A 17839-nucleotide genomic window follows, 5' to 3' on the forward strand; every position below is an offset into this window, starting at 1 on the left:
AGTGTTGTCTTTATGTATTAGTAATCTTTGCCCTATGAGGCAATGATGGTAGAATCTAGGCTTGTTTTTCTACATTACAGTTGCAGTCGCCCTGCCAGGCTTGTTTCTTTCTGCTCCTCCTTTTGTTTGCATTTTTGGTGACTGTCAATCATCATTTATGTTGGTGTATATGTGAGTCCGAGAGGCCCATGTATAGGATCTATATATACCCACACTTTTAGGGTTTGGAGGAATACATCCATTATTCTCTCCTACATGGTATCATTAGCCTAGGGTTAGGGATCTCTCTCTCCTCCCTCCTCCCCTCCCAGCCGTCGCCGCCGCCGGCAGCCATGGCCGGCCGCCGGTGCCTCCTCCTTCCTCAACCTTCCCTCCCCTTCCCTCCTCCTCCTCTCCTGCGCCGCGCGCCGCCTCTGCCTGGGCCGCTGCCGGCACCTGGCCGCAGATCCGGCCCGCCGTCGCCCTTGCCCTGCTCGAGCCCGCGCCCGACGGCGCCGCCGCCACCGCCGCTGGCGCGGCCGCCGGGGCTGCGGGCGCAGGGGCTGGCAGGAGCGCAGGGCCCTGGCTGCCACCGCCTCTCCAGGCGCCGCCCCCGCCCCTGCTGCAGCTCGATCCGGCAAGGGCCGCGCGCGCCAGGGGTGCAGGGGCCTCGGGGGCCTCTGGCGCCGCCGCCAAGGCCCTGCAGGAGCCGCCGCCGCCCCTGCAGGTGCTGCCGCCGCCCCTGCAGGTGCTGCCGCCGCCCCTGCAGGCGCCGCTGCTGCCCCTGCAGCACGACCCGGCCACCGCCGCAGGCGCTGGGGGCGCGGGGCCTGCCTCCGGACGCCGATCCCGTCGTCGCTGCTGCTGCCGCTGCGGCCGCTGCGGTCGTTGCGGGCAAGCGGGCCGTCACCGCCGCCACCGATCCAGCGTGGTCTGGCCTCGGGATGGCCCCCGCAGATGCGTTGCTCGCCGCCACCGCACTCCGTGTGCAGCAGGCCGACGCCGCTCTCGCTGCGGCCCTTCTTGCCGCCAAGTCGGAGGCTTCGGCGGCCCAGGAGCGGGTCTGCGTGGCTGCCCTCGCCTGGGAGCGCTAGCGCACCACGGTCGACGCCCTCGCTCTCCGGGTCGCCGAGGCGGAGCACTTCCTCCGCATCTCCTCCGGCCAGCCCGGCGCCTTTTCCTCCCGCCAGGCCCCTCCCGCTGGATCTGGAGCCCAGCACGACCCGACCTACTCCATGGTCACCCAGCTCCACCTCCAGGCCGCCGGCGTCCAGAACATCAGAGCTCTAGTCACCGTCCTCCTCGACCCGACGTCCTCCTCCTACGGACGCTGGCGGGACCAGGTTGTGCTCACCCTCCGCCGCTAAGCCCTCGACGACCACGTTCTCCTCAACACGCCGATCGAGGCACGGGATGCGGTGTGACTACGTCTCGACAGTGTCGCCGTGTCCTGGATCTTCGGGACCATCTCTCTGGATCTTCAGGACCTCGTTAGGACCCACGGCGGCACCGCTCGACTGGCCTGGGTGGCGCTCGAGGGGCAGTTCCTCGGCAACGCCACCTTCCGCACCTTCGAGTAGGGAGACCTCTCGTTGGTGAGTTCTGCCGGAGGATGAAGGGCATGGCCGATGCTCTTCACGACCTCGGGTGTCCCGTCTCCGATCGGGTTTTGGTGCTCAATGTCCTGCGGGGCCTGAGCAGCACCTACGACCACCTGAAGAGCTGGATCGCCCGCCAGAGGCCCTTCCCCTTCTCCCTGCAGGTCCGGGACGACCTCGCCCTCGAGGAGATCACCAGGGGTCTCGCGCCCGGATCGTCTTCGCCCACCCCCGCCGCGCTCGTTGCTGCTCCACCGGCCTCCTCCACCGCTCCTGCCACCTCCCTCCTTGGTGCTGCTCCCGCCGGGCAGACCGGAGGTGGGGGGCATGGACGTCGCCGGCGGGGGGGGGGGGGGGGGATGGGGGGACGGGGTGGTGGTGGCACTGGTGGCCCTGCTTCTGGGGGTACCGGTACCGGCGGGGATGCGGTGTGGCTGCTCCACTCTTCGCGCCTTCCTGGACCCCGCCCGCTCAGCCCAGCCAGCAGCCGACCTAGCCTGGGGGTGGGACCAGGCCGCTCTGGTGCAGTCCTTCAGCACCATGGGACTGACGCCGCCGGTCAGCACCGAGTGGATCGCCGACTCGGGTGCCTCGTTTCACACTACTCCTGATGTCAGTATCCTCTCTTCTGTCCGACCCCCACACTCCTCTTATCCTTCTTCCATCATGGTTGGTGATGGGTCTTGCCTTCCTGTCACCGCCGTGGGTTCTGCTCTTCATCTTTCTAATGTTCTTGTTGCTCCTCAGATGGTTCACAACCTTCTTTCCATTCGCCAGTTTACTACTGACAACTCATGTTCTATCGAATTTGACTCTTCTGATCTTACTGTGAAGGATTCGGCTTCCCGGCGTCCGCTCCTCCGATGTGACTGCTCGGGGCCCCTTTACACTCTTTGGCTTCCTGCTTTCGCTGCTCCGCCTTCGGCTTCTGCTTCGTCTGCTGCTTTTGCCGTGACGTCTTCTTCCACCACCTGGCACCGCCGGCTTGGACACCCCGACCGCGACGTTTTGGCTCATCTTAGTCATAGTACAGATGTTCCATGTACTAGGGCTCCTGCTGAGCACCTCTGTCATGCGTGCCAGTTAGGTCGTCATGTTCGACTTTCTTTTTCTTCTTCTTCTTCGCATGCTGCGCATGCTTTTGATCTTATTCACTGTGACCTATTGACATCTCCTGTACTCAGCATGTCTGTCTATAAATATTATCTGGTCGTGGTGGATGATTTCTCTCATTATTCTTGGACTTTCCCTTTGCGTGCCAAGTCTGAGACTTTTCCCACCCTCCTCCACTTCTTTGCCTGGGTGTCCACTCAGTTCGGCCTCACCGTTAAGGCCGTCCAGTGCGACAACGGGCGTGAGTTCGATAACTCCACCTCCCGTTCCTTCTTCCTCTCTCGGGGTGTTCAGCTGTGTATGTCTTGTCCGTATACCTCTGCTCAGAACGGCAAGGCTAAGCGGATGATTCGCACGACGAACGACGTCGTGCACACCCTTCTGATCCAGGCCTCTCTGCCCCCGCGCTTCTGGGCTGAGAGCCTCCACACCGCCACCTACTTGCTCAACCGTCTTCCGTCCACTGCTTCTCCTGCTCCCACTCCACACCACGCTCTCTTCGGTACCCCTCCTCTCTACGACCACCTTCGGGTCTTTGGGTGTGCGTGTTACCCTAACACCTCCACCACCGCTTCTCACAAGCTGGTGCCCCGCTCGACTCGTTGTGTGTTCTTTGGGTAGTACTCCCCTGACCACAAGGGGTGCCGATGCTTTGACCTCACCTCTCGCCGCGTTCTGATCTCCCGACACGTCATCTTTAACGAGTCAGATTTCCCCTACTCCACATCCACACCTTCTCCTGACCCCGAGTTGGAGTCTCTGTTTTCGACTGACCCGGTGGTTCAGCCACCGTTACCTATCTGTCCTTTCCCTGCAGGTTTTCCTGGTACACCGGCACCGTTTCCGGTGATCCATGCTGCGCCGAGCGCGGCCCCGGTGCCCGCAGTCGCGCCACGCGCGGTCCCCGGACCTCCGATCGTGCTGCGCGCGGACCCGGTGTCTCCTGTTGCGCCACGTGCGGCCCCGGTGTCTCCTGCTATGCCACGCACGGCCCCGGTGCCTTCCCCTGCACCTGCGTGGTATGCTCAGCCGGTGCAGGTGTACCGACGTCTTTCGGCGCCGACACCGGCGCCGCCGCGGTACGCTGAGCCGGTGCAGGTGTACCGGCGTCGTTCGGTGCCGACATCGGCGCCGCCTCCTGCTCCGGCGACTCCTGCGACGCCTACACCGGAGCCGTCACCGCCGCTGCCTCCACCGGCTCCCTCTCGAGCCGAGCCGGCGGTGTACCACCCGCCCGTCGTCCATCGGGATCCTTGGCATATCCATCCCATGGTGACTCGGCGGATGGCGTCTCAGGCCGCGACTCTCTCCGCCACCGAGGGAGAGCCGCTGGTCTCTCTGGTACCCTCCTCTGTTCGCGACGCCTTGGCATTTAAGGCCAAAACTTGTTGAATTCAATTCAATGCACATGTTGAGGGGGAGCTCTAACTAAATCTGAACTTTTAAAAGCCTTATTGATATATCTTTTGTAAGCTTTAATCGTTGTTGTCATCAATCACCAAAAAGGGGGAGATTGAAAGAACATCTAGGCCCCTAGTGGGTTTTGGTGGATTGATTGACACCACGATTAAAGGACTAATCATCTTGTTGAGTATATGAGCAGGAATTAATTATCATATCAGTCATCTATGTGAATAGATAGATTAATATTTAATAACAAAAGGCTCATACATCAAGATGTGTGCTATGCTATAATCAAATGAGAATTATTGAAAAGCCAAGCATGAAAAGTAAAAAGGAATTTGGTTTTAATTCATATGTGAGGACTCAAAGTCGAAGGCTTGCGGATGATCAAAATAAATTGAATAAACAAGAGGGCTCTTGTGAATAAATGGATGAGATCGAGAGGCGAGTTTCAAGGGGTTACGCAAGCGACGGCTTGGCGTGAGCAATGAAACCGATAATGATCAAGTCCAAGAATTCTAAAGAGACAAGGAGAATTTCATATTGAAAGGTGTCATTCATTTGAGAAGAAAATGACTAGTGAATCAAAGATTGGATTTCATTATTGATTTAAATGTGATACAAGCGTATATGAGGCTCTATGTGATGCAAGGATGAAGAGTTGGAATCCGGAATAGTGTTTTGAGGGACTAAGCTTGGAGAAGGGCAATTGGGTTGCGCCGAAGGACCAATGCTAGGGTGAAGAAATATTCTTTGGATTCAACTTGAGGAATCTTGGTCATGTATGGTGTTCATATTGGCAAAGTATCAAATCTTTCTAGAATCGTATTGTGAAGATGGTGATTTGAACAAGAAGTGAATTTCATTCAAAGACAAAGATTCAAGTCACTAGCTCAAGGTTGATGTGCTCATTTCAAAGAGACAAAGATGGATATACTCTCAGATGGACATATTGACAAAGTATGGCATGGTTAATATTATTGAAACTCAAGTGGTTGATAATACATTTAAATTTGATCTTGAGTTTAGGAATGCCGTACTATCAAGAGGGATGCATCACAAGGTGTTTTGACTATGTCTCAGTGCTCAAGTAACTCATGTGAGTTGTTGAGAGACACAAAAGCCACACGTACACATTTCTTGGGTTTGTCAGAGCAAACCCGGTGGCACCGGTTTTTGGAAACCGGTGGGAACGGTTTTGTGTCAGCAGTCTCAACGGCTAGCTGTTTGAATTTCGGTGGCACCGGTTTTGGAAACCGGTGGCACCGGTTTTACTGGATCTGTAACGGCTAGTTTTTGGGAAGTCGGGTATTTATACCCCACGACCCCCTCCGTGGCATGCTGCTATTTCTGAGGATGCTGGTGTGCTTCCTTGCTATTCCTTACTAAGCCAAAGCCTTTCTTGCTCTCCCCAACCCCTCTTTGTGAGGTTGCTTGATCTTGTGAGATCTTTGAGTTGGGTAGGAGAGAGAAGCCAAAGTGAGCAGTTTGAGAGCACTCAAAACCCTTGAGCACTGTTGGACATCATCAAGCCCGTGTGAAGTGTTTGTTACTTTTGGAGGTGTGCCTCCTATACGGCTAGGTGTCGCTCGTGAGCTACCAAGGTGTGTTGAGTCGCGGGACAGTTTGTGAAGGCCGTGCTTCACCTTCGAAAGGGAAGAAGCAAAACTAGTGGAAGTGGGGAAGTGGTCCGGTGAGACCCGACTCGGTGGAACGAGTTTTGAAAAGACTCGTATCCTAAAGAGTTCCTCAACGGAGAGTAGGACTCACACGTGGTGAACGTGGTGAATCCGAATTTCGGTGAAACAAATCTTGTGTCTCCTTGCTGGTTTGAGCTTCTTATGCATTCACTTGTAAATTTGGTGAAGTTGCTCGTTTGTGTTGTATATGCTTTTTGAGTGCAGGCACTTGGAGATATAGGCGATAAAGACACTCTGATCATCATCTCCACGTTTGGTTTGCAACTAAGTTCATTATCCTCTCTTTTGGTTCAGAGGGATTCACTGCTTAGAGTAAAATCGGTTGCACCGGTTTGGCACCGGTTTTGACTGGCAGTGAGTTTTAATCTGCTGCTTTAGTTGTAGTTTTTCAGGTCACACCTATTCACCCCTCTCTAGGCGATATCAAGATCCTTTCATTTGGTATTAGAGCTTTAGTCTCCGGATTGAAGCTTAACCGCTTGGGAATCATGATGTCGACTTCATGTGAGGTAAAGTTTGAGCGTCTTGTAAGTAATGGCTCAAACTACTCTTCTTAGTCAGCTTACGTACTTAATGTTTTAAGAACATGGGGTCGTTCTTTTGAGCGTGTTGTGGTTGCTAGCATTCTTCCTAAGGATTTTGATGGAGTGGACGAGTCCAACCTATCAAATGAAGAAAAGGAGTGTGTGCACCATAATCGCTTGGTTATTGACCTCTTGTCTAAAAATGTGAGCAAGTTGATTTGGAGCTTCATCCTCAAGAAGCAAAGAATCTCTCGAGACGCTCATCACATTTAGCGTGTGCTAGAAGACATATGCACAAACCAAAGTGATGATGAAGATAGTGACGATGAAGATAGTGACGATGAAGATAGTGACGATGAAGATCAAGAAGAAGAGGATGAGCCAGTGGAGGATTGCTCTACATCAGAAACTTGCATACCTTCTCCACTGACTTCATCCAAGGAGCCGCTGAACAACAAGATTACACTCACTGACTCTGCCCAGAAAAACTCGATGGTACCGGTTTATAAAACCGGTGGTACCGGTTTTGACAGAGGGAATGCTGACGACCACTCTTCTATCAAAAGTTCAACATCTCATCAGCCTAGTGAGGTATCTACTGCTCCTAGTCATTCCTTTCTAACTAATAACAATTCCAAGTGTGTTGTGACTAGAGGCAAAAAGAAGAAAGGAAGTAAGATTGAAAAGTTTGATTTTGAGCTTGACAAGATGACTAAGAAAGACAAGAAAAATGTGCTGGAGTTCATCAAGAGAGTAAGAAAGCAAAGTGATGAGATCACACGATAGCAATCATCTCATGAGTCATTCAAGAAAGAATTGGAGAAACTCAAGGAAGAATATGTTTGTGTCACAAACACTCTTTCTTGTGTGACATCATTGAAGGAAGAAGACCAACAACTCAAGAATCAACTTGAGAAGATCTCCAGCAAGTATGTGAATTTGGAAATCACTCACAAAGAACTTGAATGTTCTTATGAAAATCTTGTGGAGTCACACACCTTGCTAGATGTGACAAATGAAGTGATGATAAACTCACTAAAATTTCATGAACCTCTCTCTCACACTTGCACAAGAGCACAAGTTAAATTTGATTCTTCTTGTGCTAACCGTGTGTTTCAAAGACAAACTTTCTTGGTTTGATCAAGTTCTTGTAGAATCATGTGATGACCTTATTGCACATGAGAATGACAATCTGAAGCAAGAGGTAGAAAAGCTCAAGATGGACCTATCTAGACTTAAGGGCAAGAGCTTTGCACAACCTTCTCAAGATAACCATGATGACATGGTGAAGAAGCTTGAGAAGGGATCAATATTGCAAAGCTCCTGCAACAATTCTACCAAGATAATCACAAGGCAAAAGCAAGGTAACAAAAAGAGGAAGCTTGATCATATCAAGTGCTTCAAGTGCTCACATATGGGAGATTATGCCTCCATGTGTTCATTCATGGAAGATGACAAGTCAAATAAATCAAAGAGATAGAGAAGTCTCGCTCAGAGAAGGTGCTTTGGTTGTCATAAGAAAGGGCATGAAATTGAAGCATGTGTCAACCAATCTGGGTTGCACTCAGGAAAATCCGGTGGCACCGGTTTCGATAAACCAGTGGCACCAGTTTTTATTGAGAAATCTGAAATCAAGCTCAACAAAGGTTTTCTGAAGGCTCAAGCTAGATTCAAGGAAAAGAAAGACTCTAGAAGCAAGATGAATGTCAGTAGCAACTTCAAGCACAAGATTTGCTACACATGTCAAAAGGGACATCTTGGTAGGGATTGTCCGAATAGTAAGATCTCTAAGCTCAATATTGCTCATAATGAAAATATTAAGCTTAAGATGAACTCGAATGACTCTTGTGCTGCCAAAATAGTTGTAACCCAAAGAACAAGCACAAAGGCCATTTGGGCACCAAAGTCCTTGGTCACTAACCGTGTAGGACCCAACACACGTTGGGTACCAAAATGTGCCTAAAAGGATTTTGTAGGTACTTGGAGCTGCATTGGAAGCTTGGTTCACTTGAGAGAATATTTATCTTGCATCATCTACTTCTCAAGAGGGATTTCTTCATATCTTCTTATAAAAGAATCAAGTGAAATCAATGAAAGAAATATTATCCAATGCTCACTCTATGATAAGTACCTATCTCTCCAGCTGTCAATCCTCATGTGTTTGATGTGCTCCTGTGCTAAACAAGCATATGAGATTCTTGCTCTCAAATAACAAAATTTATATTTAATGCTATTCGATGCTACTAACCGCTTCATCAAGAAGCATTGAGATACTTATGGTTGCAGAATGACAAATGATAGAAAATGTGAAAGAAATAATCAAGACAGGAGTCACAAAAATATTATTTTGAGGAAACAGACGGTTCTGTGAAAATCCAGTGGCACTAGATTTAGAAACCGGTGGTACCGGTTTTCTAGACAAAACCAGAAGTCTTAGTGATCACCATGGAATCCGGACATATACCCAGAGTATCCGGACATGGAATAAATCTACAACATTTGTTACTCATATAACAAGGCACAGTGAGCAGTTCTTGACCTATTCCTCAATTGTCATAATACGTTTTCTTGACCAAAATATGAAGTTAGCTACCCTTGTTCCTTACATGTGTTAAAAGTGCATGTCTCGAGAGTCAAATCCTTGATGCACCTATTTTGGGGGAGCTCACTTTATATTTTGTGTCTCTTGGTACTAACATCTCTTGCAAGATCTCATGTGTATAGATCAAGCATGTGGTGTCATATATATACACTTAAACTCTACTTGAAAAATTTGTAAGGCAAGGGAGGTTGGTGGTGAGTATGCTACCTGACATTGAGGTCAACAATTCAACCTGCTGAGTATTGGAAGTGAGAAAAAGACATACTGAATATTATTTGAAGTGTTTTCTCACCTCAAGGCACAAGTTTGGGTACATTCAAAGTGGCAGTAAGCATACTAAGCACAATTTCAATTATTATACTTGTGCATTTTGACCGAATTCGTGAATAAGCATCCCCATGTTCTTAATTGGATAAAGTGCTTTGTATCTAAGATATTCAAAATCTTAAGCATGGTTTAAGGGGGAGCTTATTCTCAAATTTGTGTCAACTTGGGACTAACACTCTCTTGCAGTGAATTTACAGTCTCATGTAAGAGAGTTTGAAAACTCTCAACTTGGGGTATGCTATGATGTGCTTGAAGAGAAAGTGGTAACATGACTTTTTTTTAGATTGTTACTAACTCTTGCATAGCTACTCTCCATAATATAGTTTAAATTTCTTGAATTGGACTTAAATGACCAAATTAGTGCATGTGAGCTTGCCTTTCACAAATTGATGTTTGTGCACTAAGAATTGAGGAACTTAGCCTATATTATGAGGTTTCATCTTTATGATTCTAATTCATGCCACACCAAAAGGATCAGTAAAGTGACACTAGGAGCTTGTGCAATTAACCATGTTTACTCTCTTGTGTTGTGATTTAAATGGAAAATCTTTTGAGAACAAGATACTTGGATTTATTGTAAAATTTTGCACAATGCTCTTGGCTAAGTTGCAAAGGTATGTTCTCTAAAACTCATGTTTTACCTTTGTGCTTCTAGGCCATACTATCTTGCTAGTGTGTGCATTTACTTGCTCTTCATGACATAGGATAGATTTTCAAAATTAACTAGCTGATAGGAAGTATGCTTATTGAAAAATCATTTGTTGTTGGTCCTTGTGGCCATGTTGATCTATTTGTGGTTATTGTTATCTTTGCTTGATTGCTGGCTAACTATAAATGGTGAAACTCTCTCTCTCTCTCTCAAGTCCATTAGAGCTATCCATCTCATCTCAAGGGCTAAATTTTTGGAGGTTCTATCTTTATCTCAAATCTGATCCAAAATCTCTCAAAACTTCTCATTTGAGCCAAAGAATAGTGCAAATATGGATAAAAGGGCATGAGAATGAAACCAAAGGAAAATCAGAGAGCCAGAAATGATTTATTGGACAAAGTCCACTGGTCAGTGTAATTCCGGTGACACCGGTTTTTGAAAACCGGTGGCACCGGTTCTTGTCGGCAGAACAAGGATATACTCGTGACTTGCCCCTTCACTTTTACATTTCACCCCTCTTCTTTCCCACGACACAGCACAGTAAAAAAAGAGGTGAAAGTGGTGATTCCTTGGCGATTTGGGGATTTCACCATGGAATTCAAGGTTTGAAGAGAGAAACGGATTCTCCAAACCGGTGGGACCAGGTTCCCCTCTGTTCTAGGGCAGCAGCAGCCTTTCAACCATGTCAGGAGATCCAAGGAATGATAAAGTTTATGGAAGAAGACCTTTTCGCTCAAAGAATGCACAATTTGAGTTTAGAAGAAGGGATGCAGCTAGTAGTGCACATGAGATTGAGCCAGTGCAGCAAGGGGAACGAAGAAGGTCAAAGAGAACAGTAGGGAGAATTAGTCTCCCAAAAGGTGATATGCGCATTGATGACTCCGAGCCCAAGTCAACCTCTAGTGATGATAATGAGGAGAGTCCATATGAAAGGGGTCCCACTCCTCCAGACTCTCCTGTTGCAGCTCAGCGAAAAAGAAAAGGCAAATCCATTCGCACAGAAAGTCATGAGAACAGTCAGGACACAGGTCAGAGTGACAGAGGAGATGATGAGGATGATGAGGAGGAGATTATTTCATCTTTAGGACCACAACCAGTTCATAATGGTCCTCCCACTCACTATAGAAATGTCACTTTGAGGCCTCCTTGGGCTCCAGAACATCAAGACTGTGTCAATTACAAAGCCATGGGCATGACAGAGCAAACAAGAATGGAAAGAGCAAAGAATCCTAAGGAGGTTGGTGGTTCTCAGTTGGACTACAGGTTTGGGACTGCATTTCATCAAGATTATTATGAGAGTGCCATCCTCAAGAAAGATGTCATTGTTGCTCGCTCACGATTTATTGATTGGAAATTCATTAAAGCATACAAAGACCCTAGGATTAGCGAAATAATCCGAGAATGCAAAAGAAAGAATATTTACAAAATCATGGGCTTTGCCAAGTCTTGGAATAGTGAGGTGACCGCACAATTTTATGCTACATGTTACTTCACCTCTAGGAATGATGAGAAGGTGGTGCATTGGATGACAGAGGGAAATTGGTATGGTATATAATATAGACAATTTGCCTCTCTTCTTGGGTTTGATCATGAGGATACAAATAGAGTCAAAATCCATATTAGTCCATACATGGAAAAGAAGGACATGAAATTCATGTACATACTAGGGAAAAAACATCACTATGGGAGAGTTCAAGGCATGCTACCCTTCTATGTGTACTTGCACCGCATGTTTAGGAAGACACTTGCTCCTAGAGAGGGTGATCAATCAAACATATCCTTCTATGGCCGAGACTTGCTCAAACATATGAATCCTAGTGAGAGGGACTTTTGTGTGGTGGATTACATTTGGGAGGAAATGAAGACTATTTCTTGTTTTTCACAAAAGAGTTGTGGGTATGCTCCATATCTCATGCATATCATAGAAGCTGTCACAAACTCAACATTTGAATATGAACATGAGCATGAGCCCTTCCACATGAAGAATGATGCCAAAGGTCCATCCTTAGCTCAACTACCAAACATGCAAGCTAATATAGAGGAAGAAAATGCTTCCGAAGAGCCCACTGCAGCTGCTGCACCATCTGTGGCAGCTAGGACAGCGTCCGGTAGAGGTCATGGACGTGGGCAACATGATGTGCACAAGCCCCCTTCTCCACTTAGAAAGATGTTCAACTTCTTGTGTGGGTCTTGTATGAATGCAAATGACATAGCCCACAAGGAAAGGCAAAGGAGGAAGAGGGACTCAAGAATGATTAGACAAATGTACGAAGATCCTTCTAATAGACCTCCTATTCCCCGTGCGGAGTCTGATGAAGAAGATAGTGAGCCGGAGAATTTTGCTCATATGTGGAATAGAACTCAAGCCGTGGATTCGGTCACTCAAAAGGATTATTGGGATCAAGCCATTGAAAGCTCATATTATAATCCTGTGTATGGTGGAATGCAAAGTGGTGGTGCCAAGGGCAAGGGCAAGGCACTTCTTCTAACATGCCACATGGAAATCCTAATGCACCTGGAGGTTCCGGTACTGTTGGTAGTGATATTTTTGGTGGATTATTTGGGGCGATAGATCCCTATGTTGGGATGTTTCCTCCCCCACCTCCGTTTAATCCTCCAAGTCAAGGCCAAGGCAATAGTGATGATGATGAGGAGTAGAAGCAGTGGAAGACTTCTCCCGGATCCTTTTGTGGTGATAGATGACAAAGGGGGAGAAGAGTGGATGATTAAAGCTCAGCTCAGTCCAGTGCAGTCTGTCTGGCAAATCCGGTGTCACCGGATTTCCAAAACCAGTGGCACCGGTTTTGGCTGTTGGATGCCCTTGTAATAAAATTTAAATCTTAGCTTCTTTGGACTTGGGATCTATTGTAATGAGTGCTAACATGTGTGTTGAACCTGCTTAATCTTATTAAGACTCATTTTCATGTTAGTGTAATATTTTGGATGATGTATGTTTTTTTGATAGTGTTGCCTGGAAATTCTAGTGGCACCGGATTTGGAATCCAGTGGCACCGGATTTGGTCAGCAGCACTGGTTTAAACCGATAATGTTCAAGTCCAAGAATTCTAAAGAGACAAGGAGAATTTCATATTGAAAGGTGTTATTCATTTGAGAAGAAAATGACTAGTGAATCAAAGATTGGATTTCATTATTGATTTAAATGTGATACAAGCATATATGAAGCTCTATGTGATGCAAGGATGAAGAGTTGGAATCCGGGATAGTGTTTCGAGGGACTAAGCTTGGAGAAGGGCAATTGGGTTGCACCGAAGGACCAATGCTAGGGTGAAGAAATATTCTTTGGATTCAACTTGAGGAATCTTGGTCATGTATGGTGTTCATATTGGCAAAGTATCAAATCTTTCTAGAATCGTATTGTGAAGATGGTGATTTGAACAAGAAGTGAATTTCATTCAAAGACAAAGATTCAAGTCACTAGCTCAAGGTTGATGTGCTCATTTCAAAGAGACAAAGATGGATATACTCTCAGATGGACATATTGACAAAGTATGGCATGGTTAATATTATTGAAGCTCAAGTGGTTGATAATACATTTAAATTTGATCTTGAGTTTAGGAATGCCGTACTATCAAGAGGGATGCATCACAAGGTGTTTTGATTATGTCTCAGTGCTCAAGTAACTCATGTGAGTTGTTGAGAGACACAAAAGCCACACGTACACATTTCTTGGGTTTGTCAGAGCAAACTCGGTGGCACCGGTTTTTGGAAACCGGTGGGAACGGTTTTGTGTCAGCAGTCTCAACGGCTAGTTGTTTGAATTTCGGTGGCACCGGTTTTGGAAACCGGTAGCACCGGTTTTTACTGGATCTGTAACGGCTAGTTTTTGGGAAGTCGGATATTTATACCCCACGACCCCCTCCGTGGCATGCTGCTGTTTCTGAGGATGCTGGTGTGCTTCCTTGCTATTCCTTGCTATACCAAAGCCTTTCTTGCTTTCCCCAACCCCTCTTTGTGAGGTTGCTTGATCTTGTGAGATCTTTGAGTTGTGTAGGAGAGAGAAGCCAAAGTGAGCAGTTTGAGGGCACTCAAAACCCTTGAGCACTGTTGGACATCATCAAGCCCGTGTGAAGTGTTTGTTACTCTTGGAGGTGTGCCTCCTAGACGGCTAGGTGTCGCTCGTGAGCTACCAAGGTGTGGTGAGCTGCGGGACAGTTTGTGAAGGCCATGCTTCACCTTCGAAAGGGAAGAAGCAAAACTAGTGGAAGTGGGGAAGTGGTCCGGTGAGACCCGACTCGGTGGAACGGGTTTTGAAAAGACTCGTATCCTAAAGAGTTCCTCAACAGAGAGTAGGACTCACACGTGGTGAACGTGGTGAATCCGAACTTCGGTGAAACAAATCTTGTGTCTCCTTGCTGGTTTGAGCTTCTTATGCATTCACTTGCAAATTTAGTGAAGTTGCTCGTTTGTGTTGTATATGCTTTTTGAGTGTAGGTACTTGGAGATATAGGCGATAAAGACACTCTGATCATCATCTCCAAGTTTGGTTTGCAACTGAGTTCATTATCCTCACTTTTGGTTCAGAGGGGTTCACTGCTTAGAGTAAAATCGGTGGCACCGGTTTTGACTGGCAGTGAGTTTTAATCCGCTTCTTTAGTTGTAATTTTTCAGGTCACGCCTATTCACCCACCCTCTAGGTGATATCAAGATCCTTTCAAGAGGAGTACGCGGCTCTTCTTGCCAACCAGATATGGGACCTCGTGCCGCGTCTGTCTGGTTGCAATGTGGTGACTGGCAAGTGGATCTGGATGCATAAGCGTCGGCCTGATGGCACACTGGAGCGCTACAAGGCTCGCTGGGTTCTCTGGGGGTTTATTCAGCGACCTGGTGTGGAGTATGATGAAACTTTCAGCCCAGTGGTGAAGCCTGCAACTGTGCGCACGGTCCTCTCGCTTGCGCTCTCGCGCTCTTGGCCTGTGCACCAGCTGGACATGAAGAATGCGTTTCTTCACAGCACTCTGTCAGAGACTGTCTACTGCTCTCAGCCAGCGGGATTTGTGGACTCGAGTCGTCTGGATATGGTCTGCCGACTCAACAAGTCTCTCTATGGTCTGAAGCAGACTCCTCGGGCTTGGTACTCTCGGTTCGCCATGTTCTTGCTGACATTGGGGTTCACCGAGGCTAAATCTGACACGTCTCTCTTCATCTATCACCGTGGGGATGAGACTGCATATCTGCTGATCTATGTCGATGACATTGTGCTCACAGCCTCCAGTCAGCAGTTACTTCAGAGTGTCATCTCCTCTCTGCAGCAGGAGTTTGCTATGAAGGATCTGGGTCAGCTCCACCACTTCTTGGGCGTCATTGTTGAGCCTCGCCCTTCTGGTCTTCTTCTTCACCAGCGGCAATACGCACTCGATATTCTAGAGCGGGCTGGGATGACTGATTGCAAGCCATGCTCCACTCCTGTCGACACTCAGGCGAAGCTGTCTGCTGATCTGGGTGATCCGGTGGCTGATCCTACTGCCTACCGGAGTCTGGCTGGCGCTTTGTAGTACCTCACCTTCACTAGGCCGGACCTCACCTACGCTGTTCAGCAGGTCTGTCTTCATATGCATGATCCCCGGGAGTCACACCTTGCTGCGCTGAAGCGTCTCCTCCGCTATGTCCGTGGCACTGTGGACCTCGGCCTGGTGCTTCACCGCTCGTCCTCTACTGAGCTGGTGGTCTACACCGACGCTGACTGGGCTGGCTACCCGGACACTCGTCGCTCCACTTCCGTCTATGTCGTCTTCCTGGGCGGCAATCTGGTCTCCTGGTCGTCCAAGCGGCAACCGGTTGTATCCCGCTCTAATGCTGAGATGGAGTACCGGGCTGTCGCTAACGGCGTGGCGGAGGTGTTCTGGCTACGACAGCTCTTGGCGGAGCTCCACAGCCCGCTCGCCAAGAGCACGCTCGTCTACTGCGACAACGTCAGCGCCGTGTATCTCTCCACCAACCCCGTCCAGCATCAGCGGACGAAGCATGTGGAGATCGACCTACACTTCGTGCGCGACAGAGTCGCCATCGGCGATGTTCGGGTACTCCATGTCCCGACTATCTCCCCGTTTGCTGACATCTTCACCAAGGGATTGCCCTCCTCGACCTTCTCGGAGTTTCGCTCCAGCCTCAACGTAGCCGGTGGCTAGTTGTGACTGCGGGGGGGGGGGGGGGGTATTTGCCCTTTGTACTCTCTTCTTGTCCAGTCTTGAACACCGCTGCGCCGGTAGTTTAGACTGCAGGGGGGTGTTGGCTTTGTTGTTGTCCAGTCTTGAACACCGCTGCGCCGGTAGTTCAGACTGCGGGGGGTGTTGGTGTATATATGAGCCCGTGTATAGAGGCCCATGTATATGATCTATATATACCCACTCTTTTAGGGTTTGGAAGAATACATCCATTATTCTCTCCTACAATTTAGAATTTACTAAATTCTTGCACCAGTCCAGTTCTGCTGCCCAAGTAGAGCTTTAACACCAAAGGACGTGGACTCCTCAGGCTTCTTCTAAGAGGATGAAAAGTACTAGGAAACTTAGGGTGGACAGTTCTGTGTAGCTTGAATCCGTTTTTATCTTGTTCACGTGTTCATTATGTCTGTATGTGTGAACGATTTTATGTTGGTGTAATTTGATCAAATGTATTAGTGTCTTTTTAGAGTACTTTCTTGGTAATGTAAAGTACATTTGTCTTTTGTCAAATGTCTTGTGCTTATTTTTACTTTGTAAAGGCTACTCCCCTATGGCTCTTGGTTGACTAACACTGTTGTATTATAGAAAATGTAATGAAAAATTGTTGAATCCTAGATTGGTGCTGGACCATTTTGTTGAATGCATCGAAATGTCCATGGACTGTCCATTGAGGTGTCTTATTTTTAGGTAAGCTGAAGATTTATTCAGTAAACACATTGTGCAGATTCCCTTTTGCCTTTGTACAATGCAATGCATTGACTCTGCTTGCTTTCGCGCCTCCTTAATTTTGGGCAATTTTGTTGATTGCTTTGTTAACTTGTCTACAATCAAAGGTTTTATTTCTGGCAGATGATTCTGCTTGTATCGTCCCTAGCACTCATACCCATTGTGGTGGACTTCAAGTATTTTGTTCCAATTATAGTGATGCCGCAGACAATTCGTCACAGACAAGAAACATGTGAAAAGTTGAAACAGTAATCAAAGTAAAATAATTTATCTCTTCGCCAACCACGGAGTCGATTTCTCGAAAAACAACACACAACAGCCGGGCATGATAAATAGAGATGTGTAACGTCTCGTATCCCCGAGGCCGGGCCCGCTTACATCTGGCAGCTCTATAGGACATAAAATATCCTCACATACCAACACAAGTCTTTTTTGCGCATTTTGTCCTCACTCGCGTGCACCCGGAAAGAAGTTCCTGGTCGGTCACCCATCCCGAAATTGCTCCAGGTCAAACACGCTTAACTTTGGAGTTCTTTCGAGATCGGCTTCCGGAAAAGAAATTGCAACTTGTTGGTATGAGTGTTCTATCAATCCTATTAAGCCCTGGGTTGGGATGTCACAAACTTTTGTAACGTCCCGCCTCCCCGAGACACCAACACAAGTATTTTCTGCGTACTTTGTCCTCACTCGTGCGCACCCGGGAAGAAGTTCTCGGTCGGTCACCCATCCCGAAATTGCTCTAGGTCAAGCATGCTTAATTTTGGAGTTCTTTCGAGATCGGCTTCCGAAAAAAAAGTTGCAACTTGTTGACATGAGTATTATATCAATCCTATTAAGCCCTTGGGCTGGGGTGTCACATACTCACCCCCTTAAGAGACCGACGTCCTCGTCGGTCAATCCCAAGCCAGGAACGTCCCTCTCTTGGCCACGTCCCGTACGTCCAGTGCCAACGGCCCATGTGCGACGTCCGTGGATCCAGTGCCAACGGTTCCTGTGCCATGTCCGTGCGTCCAGTGCAACGGCGCATCCCAGATA

This window comes from Panicum virgatum, chromosome 4N (genome assembly GCF_016808335.1).
Source record: "Panicum virgatum strain AP13 chromosome 4N, P.virgatum_v5, whole genome shotgun sequence".
Lineage (NCBI taxonomy): Eukaryota > Viridiplantae > Streptophyta > Magnoliopsida > Poales > Poaceae > Panicum > Panicum virgatum.